The 19,126-nt window shown below is 33.3% G+C and overlaps 1 long non-coding RNA gene and 1 pseudogene across 2 annotated transcripts in view; one reads left to right on the top strand and one right to left on the bottom strand.

Moving 5' to 3' along the window:
- LOC149539087 (uncharacterized) overlaps positions 1-19,126 on the top strand; it is a 54,900-nt pseudogene that overhangs the window by 16,835 nt on the left and 18,939 nt on the right. The gene's annotated exons all lie outside the window — the stretch shown is intronic.
- The window catches only part of LOC149539086 (uncharacterized), a 35,767-nt gene continuing 24,017 nt past the window's right edge, over positions 7,377-19,126 (bottom strand). Inside the window, exon 2 of the long non-coding RNA XR_016356159.1 lies at positions 7,377-7,958. This is a non-coding gene — a long non-coding RNA (uncharacterized LOC149539086). The remainder of the gene's footprint in view (positions 7,959-19,126) is intronic.

Here is a 19,126-nt window from a genome sequence, read left to right as displayed (position 1 = left end):
ATCAACTTCTTAAAACCCCTTATAACTCCGGAAATCAAACGTTTATTTGTTTGTTGTGTTTCATGCATGGAATTGGTATCATACAACATAAACAAGAAAGAAACTACAATAATATGCAAAGTGGAAATTAACTGCTGCTAATAAAATTTTATTTTCAGAATTCATAAAACCAAATACATGGTAGATTTATCAACTCACTAATTACTTCAGCAATATTGTCATAATACTCCAGCCCATGCTTACGAACTTGCTGCTACAATACTTTGTCCTCCAATCAGTCCACTACCTTCATAATACCATTCCCTCCAAGCGGCATAAGCGTCGGACAAGTAGTGAAGAAGATATGAGCAAAATATCAAATCTGCCTGTAGCCGAAAATGCAACTAAACTGCCTGATAATGAAGCCAATAAGAAAGAATTCCAAAGGCCAAACCCCAAGGGAATGACGTCTAGAATGTTACAAGAGAGGATAGACGTCCTCAAATGCCAAGAACAAAGCTGCAACTCACACACCAATTTCTTCTCATATTCAACCTGCCTAATGAAGCCACAAATGCTTCTTTTTATTCTATTTCCAAGGGTCCGCTCAACTCATATGGGCAATGTGGGATAAAAGATGTGTAATATATAAAACATATATTAAAATACCCCTTATGTCTCGCTTGGGTACACACTACCATAAAATAAATATTAAAGTAACACTTTAATATTTTACAATTAAACTAGACATTACTTTAATAAAACTTCAGGCATTAAAATGTATTAGCAATCGGACTTCGAATAATGCAAGTGCTAGCTCATCGGAAAGCTCTCACCGAGGAGTATCGAATTCCAATCACCAAAATTGACCTGCACTGTGTCCTGCCAACTTACTAAAAATAGTAAGTATGCCTAAAACCGAGTAAATCAACTTCGTTTTGGCCCAAACTGGAAATGACTAGGCCAAAACACTCCAAGATCCCATTAAACCCTTCGTTAGCCCTCGGGACCATGTAGAACAAGGCTAACGCACACACACTTGGTCAAATGCTAAAAGGTGGGATCATTACATATAAAGATAAAGGTCTCTTTGCAAAATGCCTTTCACCTAAGTTAGCAACGAAGAATAATGGAAATGTCTCTCATTCACTTGTCTCTCAACAAAATCAGATTTCCATCGATCCTAAGCAAGGTAGCTTCTTGAAGAGTTTCTATGGTGGGCGGGAACTAGATCTAAAAAGATCCATCCATCTTTGCTCCTAACTTTGCAAAAGATATATGAAGAAGATGGTAAAGATAATTAGTTTCTCTCACAGACCAAAAACATTTTTAGAAAGAAGTTCCACATGCGAGCATAAGAAAGAAATTGATTAGAAAAGTGATTCATGTGAATCAAGGATCGATAATGGTGGTCAAAATAATGCCCCAATGCCTGCATCTATTGCTCATCAAAATCATACTTTCATTGATCCCAATCAAGTTGAGTTTTTAAAAAGCTTCTATGGCAATGCACCCCTGGATCCTGACAAAGTCCATCCTTCTTTACTTAAAACACTGCAAGAACTTGAGAAAGAAGACCCGTGCAAGAATTATTTCCTTGGTAATAGAACATCTCTTGATCCAAATGTTAGAAAGGAGTCATCTAGATCTACATGCATGAAAGAAGATAGGGATTTTATGTCTAATCAAAGAGATGGTTAGGAAATGAAGTCTATAAAAGAAGGAGGGTCTGCTAATGTATCAGGGCATCACTGTGAATATTTCAATACCTAGGAGAATGTATTCAATCATCTCAATCCTAATGAGAAAGAAAAATAAATACCAAATGCTTCTCGAGGAATTACACAACATATGATTAAAGATGAGGGAAATATGGATCGAAGTGAATTTCATACTACTTTTATTCCTACTTGGTGCCTCAATGCTTTAGATGAAGACTTCATCTATGGAGAAGACCTTCCTATTCATTCACCCCTAATCATTAATGATGAGAACTCTATTGCTGGAGTTGATTCTTTGGAATATTTTTCACAATATTCTGCCATTACCATTGATGAAGAAATAACCTCAAGTGAAATCTTGCAGATATCTCTATTAACTCCTGAGATTGAAGTCTTTACTTTTGAGGATGTTGAGGAGTTTTTAGAAAGTGGTATGATCATCACGAGTAGAAGATCATTTTCAAGAGAAAGATGACGAGTTGTCAAGAAATCCTTTTCAAGGTTACATGCAAGTGGAATATGAAGCTTTCCCATTTTGTGAAGATGGTCATCAAGAAGAATCAATGAACAATATTTGTGAAAACATTGATGAAAATTTAATAATAGATATGATGGAAATGGGAATTAAGGATAGGCTTCAATTAAGAGAATATGACACATCAAGTTCTCACTCCTCCTCATGCATGAAACTTGAATTTGAAGCATTCAAGTTCACAAGTGGAGACTACAATGAAGAAAAAATTGTGATGGTATCTCGCACTAATGAAGTACTTGGCCTTGAAGAAATGTGTTGTGATCTAATGATTAAAAATGTGAAGATGAAAGCATAGATGATGATGCTTTTTTAAAAGAATTTCCCTTACATCAATATCAATTGATGATCAATTCTCCTGATTAGATAGACTCATTAGAGGATGTGCGCACCAAAATGGAAAAGATGATTATTTCTTCTTTGAGTGATTTGATGGGAGAAGAGGAAGAAATACGTCATGGAACAATCCAATGTGACAAGGATGTGCATTCATATTGGAATATTTTCATAGAGAATACAAACACAATCATCCCCATGGAAAAGAAAGAGTGTCTGGTGTCAAAAATAAGTTTAGGAATTCATGATGACCAATCACTAGAATTTCAGGTAGAGGGCTTGTCAAGCGGAGAGAAGTATCATAAATGCATTCAAAAATTCGAGAGCCTTATCCTTCAACTCTTTCAAAATGAAGTCATGAATGACATGCAACATGAAGCAAACTTGATACTGAAGTCAAAGATTTTTGATGAAGCTTGGTTATTTGGAAACTTCACTTTATCTAGATATGTGGGGCATGCTAGGAATCTCAAAGTTAGAATTCAAGGAGCACACTTATATTTGAGCCCATGGAAGCTTGAGAGTTGTCACATGTTGGCATGACATGATATTTATTTTCCCCAACTAGTGAATGGGTTTGCATGATTATACCTCGACTCACTGGAGGTAAGGAAACCTGCCTCATACATAGTCTAGTTAGGAGATTTTGTTGTGTTGTTTTGTTGTGCCTGGTCTTCCTTTCAGTTCTCTTGTTTTTGGTGTCTATTCCCTTTTTTGCAAAGTGGTTCCTCATGTGACTCTATAGCCCAATAGATAAGGCATTGTTCTAGTTTCTTTGGGTTCGAGCTTCGTCCTTGTCAGTCCTTGTCCCCATATAGAGCTAGTTGTTGCCCGAATATCAAAATTGCTATGAATTTTCAAAATCCTTGCCATTTTAAAATATGGTAATTCCTTGAAAGCACCTCTCTTTAAGCATTAAAATGGTTTCTTCTCCTTGATCTTTTTAAACACTTTTTCCTTTCAAATATCTTTGGCTCGTTCCTAGCTCCATCTAGCACTTCAAATTTTTGAAATCCAATTCCTGAGTCTTAAGTTATCAAAGGTTAATGAAGCATCCCAAAAAACATGATTCATTTTAGAATCTTAACCTTCTCATCAAAAAGGTTAAGATAAATTTTCAAAATACGTGTTTTCAAACAAATTATTAACCATTCACCTCTTGAAAAGGTTAAGGTTTGAGGTTCGAAATACATGTTTCAATTTGGAATCTTAACTTCTTCACCTCAAAATGGGTTTAGATAATTTTTTTAAAATACGTATTTTCTTCTTGACCATTAACCTCTCATACAAAGGTTAAGGTTGGGATCTCAAAACACGTATTTTGAATCTTGTTATTAACTTGTACAGATGATAAAAATGAGATTCGAGGAGATTGTCATCCAAAAGGCAAGTGCTAATATGGGAGCATGGGACGAGTGGTGATTATGTCATGAACAAGGCGTATGAACTATTTGACAATTCCTTTTCATCACCAACCTAAAGCTCATCGATCTATTCTTTCAAACTTGTGGCATCCAGGATCAAAGAAAATAATATATCATTCCCTTCAAAGCAAACTAAGAGGCAGGTACAGTTGTCTTTTCCTATGTCAACACACTACCAAAGTTAAGTGCATTATCTCTCCTATGGGACACTATATGCAAATGAATCAAGAATATGTATATAGTCCAACAAAAGACTCTTGCACGCACCATATCTCCTGAACTAGTCTACCACATGATTCAAGGTCACCCAAACTCCATGCGAAAAGAAAGGGTTCATTTCCAACCTACGACATTTGATGGAAGGCTTAGCCAAGGTATTGTTACCGGTAGCTAGAGAAAGAGTTGACTATGGGACAGTGATGGTGTTATGCCAAATGTTTGAAGGAATGACCATAATATTCATGTGGATAATAAACTTAGTTTCCATTGAAGAAAATCCAAGTAGAGTTCAGTCATTTGTTATAGTTGAAGCATCTTGGTTGACACTTATTCAGAATATAGAAGCATATAGGGAGTGCATCCATTATTTATGTTCTATGCTCAAGTGAACATAATGCACAACCAGAGAAAGCATGCAAGCTGCTTGACTAAATGTTTGCGAATGTAAATACAAAGTGTGAAAGCATATACCAACAACATGTTTAATCTGCAACAACATATAATTGACTCATGCATGATTCCCAATTGAAGAAGTTAGTGATTTTTTTTTCGAATGATTTTCATCAAGAGTGACGTTGCATGTGAATTGTTTGACACAATGCGTTAAGCTTCAGTTTGTAATATGGAGGAGATATCATATATTGGTGGTGATAGAACACTCCAAACCAGTTTGTTGCTACATATCATGTTAGGAAGTTGGAAAATCACACCTTCTTGACAAAACGTGCCAAATAAATGCCATGAAAATGAATGAAAGTAAGGTGATTGAACATGGTCATGAATCAATTCATGATAGCACGAAGATTTTCATCAAACTCCCTAAGGTGAGAACAATGTCCTATGCACGCCGCTACTTGCATGTAGACAACCGCCAAGGGAAAAGTATTAAATCAAATGCATTGCAGAGAGGTTGCCTCATTGAACCCAGCGATTCATTGAAAAGCTTCTAGAAACTTTCATTTGCAAACTTTTTGGATGAACAGACAAGACTACATCATGTTTGTTATAATGCTTCTACAAAGAAATTACATAAAATGAGGAGAATGCCCAACAACAATGTCTTCTCTATATTTGATTTTCTCAAATGAGAAGTTTGGATTGGAGTGCTTCATAAACATTTTTTAAAGGAATACATTAAACAAATAGTGGGATGCAATGAAATGAGTCCATTATTCAATTAAGTGCATATAAGAGAAGAGATTTGTAGTGAATGACTATTTCTACATATCAATATTCAAGAGGTTTAAATCTGGTGGAGATCACAAGGAGACTTGGGGCTCAAGTGGTTCACTTAAATCAATGATTCAACCTTCTGAAGACAACTTCCAAGTCATCCATTGTAAATCAGGGCCTTTGTTATTTTGGATTAATTTTTGAAAGGTTAATTAACCTCTCCAAAATCACATAATTAGGAGGTAGTTATTAACCATGGAAGAGTAGTTCTTAACCTCCATGTCTATAAAAGGAGTCATTTTAGCTTTATAATGGGGACTTTTTGGACTTTTGAATAGGAGAAGATTTAGGTTAGATTTTGTTGACAAGATAATATTTGGAAAGTGTGTACAAATTTTATCTTTGTAATCGAAAATTCCTCTTAGGTTCTTGTTGCAAAAAAATAAAGGAAAATGTTATTTGAGTTCTCTTCTTTCAAAATTTAAATTGTTAAAAATTTTGATTCTCTTTGCAGTGATCATTTTCATGGTATTGTGCAAATTTTTATGAATCTTTGGATCAACATTGTGCTAGTGGTAATTCTCAAGCATAGATCATGATTGTTGTTATTAGCGGTTTAAGTTAGTCTAGGAAAGCTTTGAATTCATCTAGTGCATTCATCATCAATGACTTTCTATTGATCTTCTAAAGTTTGATTTCATCTTTATTTGAAAAACTTCAAAATTATATGATATGAGGGAGTTGCCCCTCTAAATGTAGAGGAAGGCCGCATCTGAAGGGCCTATCCAATTGTTGTGAACAGTTTGCCACATACACTCCATTGGACAATTTTTATGGTGACAAATTTGTTTACCAACGGGTCTCCTAAATTTTGTATGAAATGCTTGCAAAAGTTTGGCCAATTTCGGAAAAATCTCACATTAAATAACTTGTTCCCCCTCTAAATTCTACAAGAGATACAATCATGTATTTCTATAGGTAGAGAGGATTAGTTGCTCCAAGATTATTTAAATTATTGATCACCATAAACAGATATTTATAGTCTTATTAGTTAAATGTGACAGGTTGTTAGCTACTAAGTTATAATCTAATTGGTGAGTACAATGGTATTCAACTATTGAAAAGCTACTTAAGCTTAATACCTGAACAATTTGACAAAGTAGAATTCCCCTTCAAAGTAAACTTGGTATTTTTGTTCCTTTCGCAAGGTACATAACATTTGAATTTCTTCAATTTCTAGAGATTTAGTTCAACCATTTATTAGGATCCCTAGAATTCAACAATTACAATCATTCATTTAAAAAATCGAAAACCTCTTCTTCTTATCGACAGTTGTTTGATGTGATTTAACTATGACCATAACTTTAACTTTTAATATATGATTATGACTTGCGTATCATGATAATCTAATCCTTTCCCATATCAACATTTAAGGAGAAGATTATTATTCAGCCAGAAAAATATCATTTTTATGATTGTTTTCCTCTACTACAATTTTCACCCAAAAAAATCCTTGTGAGGTTAGATTAAGATATAATTCATGTATTTGGAGTGATGGTGTGATATTAAGGGACCTAGAAAGCTATAGAAGCTAGAGGTTTGTTATCTCCGTATAGAGATGAAAGGTGTATGCTTAGTATTTTTTCCTCATTCCACCAAAATGTTATCAATTTTATTTATTATTTATAAATGAAGTTTTTAATCATTTTGTTATACATTATGATTTTTTCAATCACTTAGTATCAATCAAACCTATAACTGTAATTTGAAAAGAACCTCTATCATACTTTAACATCTTTCCCTTCTCACCTCTTGTCTTTCTTGCAACTTAGATACAAGTATACTATGTTGTGCTTCTATCTTCTAGATAAGTCCATACACAATATTTTTACCAAATTCAAAAAGTATTGTTCCAAACAACTTTTTCCCCTCGAATTAAATTCAACTTAAAAAACACTTAGGGCACACATGGAGTAGCAACTAAACACCATATATGTTCACCATTATTCCCATTAGTTAATCTCCATTGTACCACATATTATGTCCTTTGAGTAGATTGTTTATACACCCCAAGCATTCTCCATTTGATGGTGGAAAATCCCGAATAGTATACCTACCATTTTGTCCCATAATTTATTTCCATGCTATCAGTAGGGTTATCTAGTTTTTGAACTTTTGGGTTCATTGATCTAATTAGGATCTAGGACGATTACAGAGGAACGCTTAACATAATTACATAAAGTTAATTCAAAGCATTATTTAGCGAATTAACATAAATTAAATGCTTGGAAAATTAACATAAATTAAATGCTTAAATGAACAAAGCATAATTAGGTAATGACTGAAACAAAGATAGTAGAGAGATAGATGACAAAACACAATTGATAACGGAGTTCGTCTTCAGGTCGAACTACATCTTCAAGTCCCGCTCCAATAGAGGGACTGATCCTATTAGCTCCAAACAAATCAATTACAAGTGTTCAAGATCTTCCCTTCGAGGACAATGGAAACATTCTTCTCCAATGTGCAGGAATGATCATCAAGCCTTCTAGATCATAATCTCCTTCTCATCACCTGGATGGTTTTTCAAAGGATTAATGCCTATTTTTATACATAAAATTAACAATAATTAGGCTAAAATAAATCATAACAAATTAATCCCTTCTAACCAACTTCAAGTTTGAAATAATCTTGTAATATTTTATGGTTTTTAACCTCATCCCATTTGGAGGGGTTGTTTTAACTAATTAACCCCTTTAAAATAGGAATTGGCGGGTTGATAGTGTTCAAATTAGTAAATGCCACCAATAGTTTTAAATGGTTAGATGGTGTAATGCTTGCTCATCACTTTAGGAGATGGGTAGTTGGGAGTTCAACTTCCAATGACCCTCTTTTCATAGAAAAGATAGATTCCTAAACATTTAATATGAACCAACACCTTTAAATAGTAAAGCTAATTGTTTGCTTTAGTGGCTAAGGTGGAAGGCTATTAATGAGGTGGTTTTGAGTTCAAATTTGACTATTACCTAATTTTTGGAAAATGAATTTCAAGTGCCACATCAGCGATTTTGCCACATCATTAGTTGACTAGGATGATGATGTCATCATTTTGAAACCTTTTATCTTGAGTTTTCAATTCTTGTAACTTCTACATACGGACTCCATTTTTGACGAAACGAGCATCATTGGAAAGTTCTTGACGAGCTCTTCAATTTGAAATCCATTGTTGACCACTTTTGAGATTATTATTTTTTTCACCTTTTTATGACCTTTATACCTAGTTTGACCAATCTTTGACCAGCCATAACTTTGGCATCCAAACTCTGATTTTGCCCATTCAAGTTGCATTGGAATTAGAATTGCCAACACTTTGTAATGATGTTGATTCTTGGAGCATTGGGGACATTTCAATTTTAACTGATTTTTTTCCCCTGGATCATTCATAGGTCATATAGTCATGGCCATGTCCCTGCAATTATGTTGGCCCTTAGTCTTATCTTCATGCAAATCAAGTGTGCTAAAGGAAGTTAGTCATTTTCTTTCACTTAAGTGTTCAATTGACCAGTCTCATGTAAATTATTACTCAACTTCGCATCTTTTGAAGTTTGGGAGGTAACGGACCTAATTGACCAGGCTAAATGAGTTGTGTTTCGTAACCCAAATCCCCCTTTGTTGGCATGTCAATGTTTTCTCACACCCTCTTATGGTGTCATTTGGAAATAAAGTTTATAAACTCTACCACTTCACTAATCATTTCTCTTCAAACCTTTTGTAGTCGGTAAGTTGGGTGAAGTTCAAAACTATCAAATTTTTGTGACACTCTATGTTGGTCACTAACTTGTTGACTACAAACAATTGGCATGAAATTGGCATACTTGGAGCATTTAATGTTTTTTAAACTACAAAGGAAACCTATCAAATCAATGTGAATTTTAATATACTATGGCTGCTAACTCGAACTGAAATTAAATGCATCTCTTGAAAATGTGGTGTGGGTAGAGTTGGTTTTCATTATGTAAAACCTAGAGAACGAAATTCACAAAATTTGAGCATTGCAAGAAGGAAAAAGTATATGTAGGCAAGAAATCTAGGATAGACTATGAAATATTTCCTTTTGCTGTAATAGTTCAAAGTGCAATTCTAGATTTTCCTAGTTTGCTATTTGAAACAAAGCACCAAAATCTCCTCCACGAGTTTACCTAGCAAGCATTTTCTCATATCTTGCATTCTTATATATGGTTAGCCTAGATTTTGCAAAACCACATTGATTGTTTCTTGTACTTAGTATTTAAAGCCCTTATACCTATTATGCCTGTAGTTATAAATAATGGTTTGGGTGGGTTTTTTTTGATATAGAGGTAAGCCACAAAGAGATTTAGGAGATTCTCAATAGTTTTAGAGAAAATTCTAGCTCAACCATTGTGAAGAAAATTGTTAATAGTGGTCTTCTAGAAGTTGTTGGTTTCCCAAAAGCAATATGCTGTCAAGAATTGGTTTTTTCTTATGTAAATCAATATCATTCTAAATCTTGTGAAGTCTAAGATTTTGATGGCATGATAGTTGCTAAATTGATTATGAAATTGTACCTTGTGCCCTAAGGCTACCAATGTAGGAAGTGTTTGTGAATGTATTTGTGGATGGAGGATGGCAACATTTTCAAGATAAAGATGGTTGATGTTTGAATAGAGTTGCTACGGTTTGGTTCAAAGTTAAGCATAAGGGCATTCCCAACTCCTCATTTTTCAAGAAATAAACTCTTTGTTAAGGAAATTGAGGATGCCATTGTTTTTTTTGCATTGGATCATCGATAACTAGATGAAAAAAGAATTTCTATCGTGGATAGAGTTATCATAATTATCTATGACAATAATTAATCTATTGACTTTTGGGACATTATCAACTAACAATTGCATGACTAATTAACCCATTGTAAGTGAACTAGTGCCTTCCACATGTGCTTTTTGTTGCTTTATGTAATGACAATGATTCAAGCTACTTGGCCAAGTCTCAGAACCCTAGATCCTCTAACTCAAAATTTGTTAGTCTTTGAAGTTTTTCCACATGTGTAGAAGCATATTGAAATAGGTGAGTTTTATGATGTCAATGACTCTTTCCTATGGATAATGATTAAGAAAATCGAAGGGTTGTCAAAGAAGAGAGTTTCTATTGCATCTACGAACCTTATCGTGTGCTACTAGTGATATAAGGGCAAATAAAAGTAGTCATGGCTAAATATTTCACCAAAATGAAGAAGAAAGGGTATTGTTTCCTATATCCCTATCTTTGTTAACTTGAAAATCTTTCGATGTTGTTACCACCACATAAAAGCTTTTGTCTAAGCATAAATTTGAGTCCATATAGCAAGAGCTATGTACATAATACTTTACATGGGGGCAAATTTTACATACAATGAGCCCACGTTGAAGATTATTGGGTGGACTATGTCAACAGGAGAAGTGTAGAAAAAGGACCTTATTTGAGTGACCTTTGAGAAAGTCAAAAAATTTGAGTTATCACTCCTTATACAGGATGACTTGTCTGATGATGACTCAAAATTGGTTGATGAGGCATATCAAAATGTTTATCTATCCACACCACAATCACCAACTTTGCATGATGGGCAAGATACAAATGCAAAAAAGAGAATTGCCCATGTTGTGGAGAGAATGGGGAAATGGATTGAAATGAAGACTAGAGAATGTGCAAGTTCTTTAGTCCCTAAAAGTGGACTACAAGTACTAAACAAAGCACCTCACAAAATTCCAACCAGGTATTAACACTCTTGCTACTTTAATGCTTGCACCCTTAGAAGGAGCTTCTTAGTTGAGTGGTAATGGTAATGAACCATAGAGGCAAGAAAATTTGAATTCAAGATGTGGGGTAAGCTCTTCTTCCTCTTTAGAGAATGGTATTGAAGAAAAATTCATCTTCCCGCATTGATCCTAATCTCTCTTGTATCGATAACTTGGTACCCAAGTAAATAACACCCTCATCTTCCACCAAGTTGGTGGAGGTGATCTTACTACTTCCATTTTCAATAGTGCTGATATAGGTTTAGTGGCCATTGTCTCACCGAATTTGGCCTTATCCCATCGAGAAATACTATCATTAATGCTCCTGACTCCATAGTGTCTACCTCTTCCCTTAGGTTAAGGAGGTTGTCAAGAAGAAAAATAATTATATGTCTATGATTGAGGTTGAAGTAGAACTTGCTACTTAATTGATGCAGGGGAACCACAAACCAAAAAGAGTTAGAAAGATGTCTAAGATGATAATAGAATCGGTTAGTCAATTGAAGTTTCTTAGGAATTATAGACCCTATCAGTGAGAAGATTGAAAATGAAATCATAGATAGAGACCTCCTTGAGTAGAATTGACACATGTCTACCCAATGCCAAATGAGATATCTATCATGCCACTACCTTTGTCAGAGATTTGGCTAAGTGAGTAGAAGTGGAGGAACAAAAGAACTTGGAGTTGTTGAGAGAGGTAAATTCTATAGTGACTTTCATTTGGTCTTATTTTGCGTGAGGGAAATGCAAGCATTGAATAGAGCATGTTGATCCACATTCATGGGTTATCCTTAAGTGAGTTAAGCAAACTAAAAGAGCCTAGAATATTGTTGTGGCAATGGATAAGTTGGTGGAGAAACTTATATGAACTCTAAGAAATTGCTAATGTGTCCCTTGCAATTGTAATTGGGGAAGGGATGCTAAGTAAACTTGTGGATTTCAAGTTCATGACATGGATAGATGCATTTGAATGAAAAGTGACAGCTTATGAAGAAACAAACCAATACATAAGGGAGTTTTTTGCCCAATTTCAACATGATGCTTAGAATTTAGTATACCATATCATACAACCAAAGATTGGAAGTTTCAAAGAGAGAAGTGAGAAATTGAGGAGCAGTGTCATGGTAATTCATGAGTTTATGAATAAGATACATGAGAGTCTATTAGAAGAGAATGTAAAGGGAGATGGATGGATATTTTTCCATCTTGGCAGACCATGTGTCTAGGTTCAAAGAAGAGGCACAAGAGCTTCACCCCAAGATTGTTAAAGTCAAATGAAAATTGGTGAAGCATAGAGTGAAAATAAGGATAATAGATCTAATACATTGTCTGAGATTGTTACTAAGTACAATCTTCATTGAACAAAGGTACATGGACAAGAAGCTCAAGCTCATGTAATGGATGCAAGAGGACATATGGGACTAGGAACTGAAGCCCAAACAGTAAGAAAGAGAGGACTGGTAGTGGTTGATTAGCTCTCAAATGTTCATATTTATTTTCAAATTATTAATCCAAAAACTAAAGGCTTTGGAGGGGTGCATATTTTGTAATTGTTTTATGTTAAAAAATTTAACTGATCTTTGGGGCAATTGTCCTTATGAAATGTTGGTTACCAAAGTCAGGTACATACATGATGCTTATTTATTGCTAAATTTTTGTGCCATTAAGGTTAGAAAATAGAGACAGAGAAAGCAAACAAGGCTTTTGCATGATTTAATAGAATAACATGCAAAAGCAAGTTTGAAATTTGTGAACTATGTTGTGATTTATGGGTGTTCATTCTTCTTATGTTGAGTCTGTTGTTGTAGGATGTTAACAATTATATGTGCAATGAAAATGATTTATGAATGTGAAGTTATGAGTTATTTGATATTCAACTTCACGTGAAGACTAAACAACAAATGAATGATAAATTGTAGTTTGGTATACCTCTAAAGAAACTATGTGTTTTGATGGTTCATTTTGATATGTAATGGAAATGATTTATGAATGTGAAGTTATGAGTTATTTGATATTCAACTTCGTGTGAAGACTAAACAACAAATAGATGATAAATTGTAGTTTGTTATACCTCTGAAGAAACTTTGTGTTCTAATGGTTCATTTTGATATTCAAGAATTCTATATGTTTTAAAACAATCTAGTTAAAATTTCCATGCCTTGGTTTCTGGTTAAAAACACAAAAGATCTTAGTTCTATTAGTTTTTAATCATAAGATGGTAATCATGTCTTCCAAGATAAGCAGAGTTGGTGTAAAGATCATCACACCTGACTTAACTGTCGATTTAGATTGCCACTTGTTGGGAACAATATATTGTAGAGTTAAGTGGCAAAAATTTGAACTAATAACTAGTTCTAGAAGACATCCCCATACTAAATGCTAGAGTTAGATATTGTCATGCTAGTGTTAACATAAATTAGAATTGCAACTTTACATGTGTCAACATGAATAAGACACATTACAACTCGAGCTCTTATCCTTGATGACATACACCTAGATTTTTGAGAACAAAGCTCAAGTCTAATAGTGTGAACCATTATTTTGTTTCCCTTCATTCACTCACTGGGATCTTTTCTAGCCTTTGAAAACAAACACATTTTATTTTCCCTTTTCAAGCTTTATAACACATCACTCTAAATGAGAAACTGCAAACACAACTCTTCATTTCTTAATTTAATTCAATAGAGTAAAATGCCTACATACAATATTGGTTATTGATTCACATACATTGCTAGATAATTAAACTAGGAATGAAACAAAAAAATATAATTATATACATATATAAGAAAACATATTTTATCCTTTTAATGTGTAGACAAAAGTATTGTGATCTTTAAAAATCTAAATTTAGATTTTTTATTGTTTTGATATTATCTTAATATTTTCTTAAAGTGGATTTGAGTAAAGGATTTGAGTAAAATTTTGTTTGTGCAATACTCATACTTCCATCTTAGATTTTGATGTTGACTTTGAGCAAATTTGAGCCAAATTTTGTTGGTGCAATAATTTATATGTGAAGTGTGTTATTACATCATTTTCTCCATCTAGGTAGATAATATGCTACATAAACTTTGACTTGAGGTATATAAGTGACATTTTTTATTCACATCTATTGCTAAATGGTTAAGTTTTTTATTAAGGATCAGGGTTTGAAGGGTGCTTGAAACCCAATATGCAATAAAAAAAATTCAATGGAGCCCGAACAAAAGATACAACAAACTAAAGGAGAAACAGGTCACCAACCAACAACAGGTGACTAGGGCGACCTCACAGATAATACAATATGCTTATGCCACTTATTAAAACTCAAAACAATTAAGACCTCCTACTCCCAAAAGAGTGAGATCTAAGAAGATGGTTAGAGGACTATTTAGAATGTTTGTATTTTTTACCTTTAACCTTTGTCCAACCTTCTTCCACCTAAAAGCCTCCTCCCAAACCAAAGCTTCGCCATTTGATCCAACCAAAGAACCAGGCAAGATCACATTTGAAACTTTGTCCATCGAAACCTGACCTACAGAGGGAGGGGCAATTGCAACAACCATATCCAACAATGGATCAAAATTTGGTTTAGTTGGTGCAAGGCTACTAGCACAATCAACAACCACAGATGGGGGAAGGGGCATCCTTAAGAGCAACATCTTTAAGGACGGAGTAATGATGAACCAAAGCCCCAATCCACCAAGAAGGTCTTTTCTTTGATTTCCTAACTTCCGCAGGGCATCACGCAACAATATGACCAATCTCAAACAAAACCCTACAACGGAAATGCATTCCTTCATAGTCTAGAGTCTAAAACCAGGAACCATTAGGGACCTCAAGTTTGATTTTCTCAGGTAGTCCCTTGGACATATCAACCACCACAAGGATGCGACATAAGTAGTATGCAAGCTATTAGATGATTTAGAGTCCACCATTTAGAAGTCACCAATGGCATCTCTCACTGCTTCAAGGACTGAATCCAGCCACAAGTGAAGGGGAAGATTAGGGAGCCTAACCCAAAGAGGCATATGAGAAAAAGACTCTATAGCAGGATCAAAACCCTCGTGCCAAGGTTTGGCCAACAGAGGGTGACGATCCTCCCAGCTAAAGTGACTACACAAAATAGCTCTCTTGTCATTAGCAACATCAAATTTTACTATGAAAAAACCCCTAGCCATAGGGTAAATTTGGATAGACTAAACAATCAACAGGTCCCAGTGCTTAGATATCCAAGCATGAAGAGCCTATAGGGAAGGTCATAAGCTATGAAATTTGAAAATAGTGACCCTCCTAGAGAAGTCCTCAGCTATAAGAGCAATTTCATCGACAATATCATCATCTAAAGCCAAATAGATAGGACTACTAATCGAGACAGGATTCACAACTAAGGAAAAGATTGAACGATCCCTAGACGAAATCCACAATCCATGGACATTAGCTTTGAAAGCTGCCACATCCGCAAAAGAGGCAGCTTTGCCACTAGTAGCCCTAAACCCCAAATAGGCACTAGAAGAAGCTGACCGAGCAGACACAACCCCAAACACCACAGGATCCACCGAGGAAATGTAGGGAGGGGTCATGTCCAAAGTGTCGAGCACAAAGTGGGAACATAGTGTGCAGAGCGAGGGAGAGTGGGAACAAGACATTGCTAAATGGTTAAGTTATGAATCAAACAAAAAATGTTATTTAGATATGTGTTGGAAAACATATTATGAAACTTCATTTAATATTTGTTATTCTAAGTTAGGATAAATGAGAAATAAGAAATAGGTCCTAACAAATATCTAGCCATGTTTAGGTACTTGTATACAAATAGTTCTCCTTACCAAGATTGGAGCTTTATATTAGATCATGAAATAAAAAAAAAATTGCTTAAAATGCCCATATGTGTAAGCTTCTAAGAAAACATGAAGCTCCCCGTAGTAAATGTGTTTTGCAATAACACATCTTCCCCCATTGTAAAAGTAAACCACAATTGAAACACTCTTTTAGCAAGTTGAAATGGATGATACTTTTATGAATAGTGTGATTACAAGGTTGAAACTTATTTAGAGTCTTACACAATCAAATGTTGATTAAAGTTTTGAAAGCACCATCAAATAACATAATAAGTAGCTAAACTAAGGTGTAGTAATGAAAATCCTCCACTTTAAAAAGGAGGGATCCAGAGAAGTGTGGAAGTTATAAGGTTTGCATATTAAAAATTGAGATTGCTTAGTGAGGTATGTGAAAATATTGGTTTTGAAAAATAAGAATTATAAAAGACTTGTTCATAAAAAAATTTGAAATAAAAATACCTCTGCGTAAGTAGGTTAGATGCCTCTAAAGCTAACCTCCAAATTGGAAAATTGTAATGTGAGGGGATATGTAAGGCCACTGGCCAATACAATATTATTCTATTTTGCTCTACTTATAGTTTAAGAATTGTTTCAATCTTATCTTTATTTTTGAAAGAAGGTTTTTGGGCAATTACAAATGGAATTTAATAAAACGAAAATCAACAATGTATACCACATTAATAATTTACATTGTACACAAAATATTTTTATGAAAGAAAGAACTCTACATTTTATTAGATGTTGAAGGATCCTATTAGAGTAGACTTGGTAATTTTATAAATTAACATAAATATCTCAAATATATCTATTGATAAAAAATTGGAAGTCTACAAAGGCATGTTGGTTTGCCTAATACATTTAGTTTATTTGTTTTACCAGGCTCTATACATAAATGATTGTCAAATTTATATATATATAGGACTCACTCACTCCATTTTGGGACCAAGGGCCTAAGTTTGGGGACAGAGGGGGATGATAGTAGAGCAGTAGTTGGGGGCAATACTAATATACAAATTAAGGTGAAATGAAGTCTTCAAGGAAAAATATGCAATATAACATCTAAGTGCTCCATGAAAGACAATATAGTTTTGAAGAAGTAAACGGTTACAATTAGTGTATAATAGCATGTACCATGGAGCCCTAATAGAAGATGGATTAAGTCCACATTTGTTGAATAGGATGAAGTTAACCCCTCGAATCAAATCAAATGTAAGAGGGGTTTAATTCAATTTAAGAGTGAAGAGCATATCAATGACATTCAAGTCAACATTTGGAAAACTTCCATGGAACATTAGAGTACAACAAAGCCTTTGTAAGCTTTTAAAAGCTATAATTGTGGAGGAATGCCTTTACAAGAAAAGACTAAAAATAATACACTTGAGTTTACATTCTTAGAGATCTAATAGTCATAATTTAAAAGAATTTGTAGGAGGTTGCTTAACAAGAGACACAATTCATTAGTTTTAGTTATATAGTTCTAGATAGATAAATGCTAGGATTGATGCAAATAGGTTGCATATATGGAGTTGACTCTCTGGCCATTAGAAACCCAAATATTTCTCTGTAAAAATTAGGTTTCTATTGTCGAATAGAAAGAAGCATTTTATATATACCTAGTTAATGCTTCAAAATGGCTAGACACACTTGGCATCTAATATAATGTAAGAGTCTATCTATATACATAATACTCAAATCGATGATTGATCACAAGGTTTGCCAATTATTTATTCACAGCATATTGAAAACCTTTATTGTATTTGTCGTAATAATAATTGTAACCGATGCTAAAGTATTTTTAGAATTTTAGTAGAGTTAGGTGCACAATAACAAATCTACTATTATTAAACTTTTGTGGTGAACTCAACATTTAAAAAACATATCAAAATGCAAACATGTCATAAATGAATTTGGTAAACCTTGTTTTAATCTAATTTTTATCCAACGTTTATTTTAGTAAAATATTCACACTATTTTGTATGATAACACCTATTAAGGTACTTATTTTTTATAATATAGAACTTATTTGAAAATTTTTATTTTTACTTAAACAATATCTATTTAATGTATTAGAATATATATATATATATATATATATATATATATATATATATATATATATATATATATAAAGTTATATAAAGATATGAAGTACTAAATTTTTATTTAAATTCTAATTTCTAATTGCTATAAAAACTATAACTACAAATACACGCCACTAGGGAGACTTGCTTTAATAAAAAATATGCATATTGGAGCACTACAATGCTCTATGTAAGAATGTCATGTCATAAAAATTATCTTTTGATGACGTTGGATTTCATGTTAACGACTTTTAATGTTATGTGGAGTAGAGTGGTTTGTGGGGCTTATTGAAATCAATTGAAAACACAATGTAGGTCATCATTGATGTTAAGACTTTGGCAAGAAAAACCATGATTCATTTGTTTAAGGATATATATATATATATATATATATATATATATATATATATATATATATATATATATATATATATATATATAAGTTCTATTTGATTATTTTGGTTCATAATTTTTAGCTTTTATTTTAATTTTTTTCTTTTATAAATATGATTATATCATTTTTTTTAGTTATAACTACTATACCTAAATGTATCATCTTCAAAAATTATATAAATTTTTTTTACATTATAATTTTTTAATATATCTAATATAAATATATTTATATGAAAGATATTAGTACTTTTTATTCTAACGACTCAATAAGATAATTTACGTATGATTAGATTTGCAAACATATTTTTAGTTACACTTTCACATACTTGACATGCTGCTTCTTTTGATACTATCTTTAAAAAATTGCATAAAACTTGTTTTCTATTACCTTTTATATATTCAATCTAATATATTTCAATATTAAAGATAGTAGTATTTTTATTCTATTAAGTGATGGTTAATACAAGGCAGTTTAATATAAAGAAATAGATTCTTAGTCTAATCAAATTTTGTTAAATGGAAGACTAATTTAATCGAATGGACAGCTTTTTTAGTCTTTTGGCTGTTCAGAGAGATCACACGAAAATAGTTGCACAGCTGAAACTTGATTTCATTGTACGCACAATTTCATATTTTTCATCTTACCATCATGGGAA

The sequence above is a fragment of the Cupressus sempervirens genome, chromosome 9 (assembly GCF_028749045.1).
Source record: "Cupressus sempervirens isolate cs-2001-9-10 chromosome 9, ASM2874904v1, whole genome shotgun sequence".
Taxonomy (NCBI): domain Eukaryota; kingdom Viridiplantae; phylum Streptophyta; class Pinopsida; order Cupressales; family Cupressaceae; genus Cupressus; species Cupressus sempervirens.
Note: the sequence above shows the minus strand (reverse complement) of the source record. Positions and strands in the feature narration are given on the sequence as shown.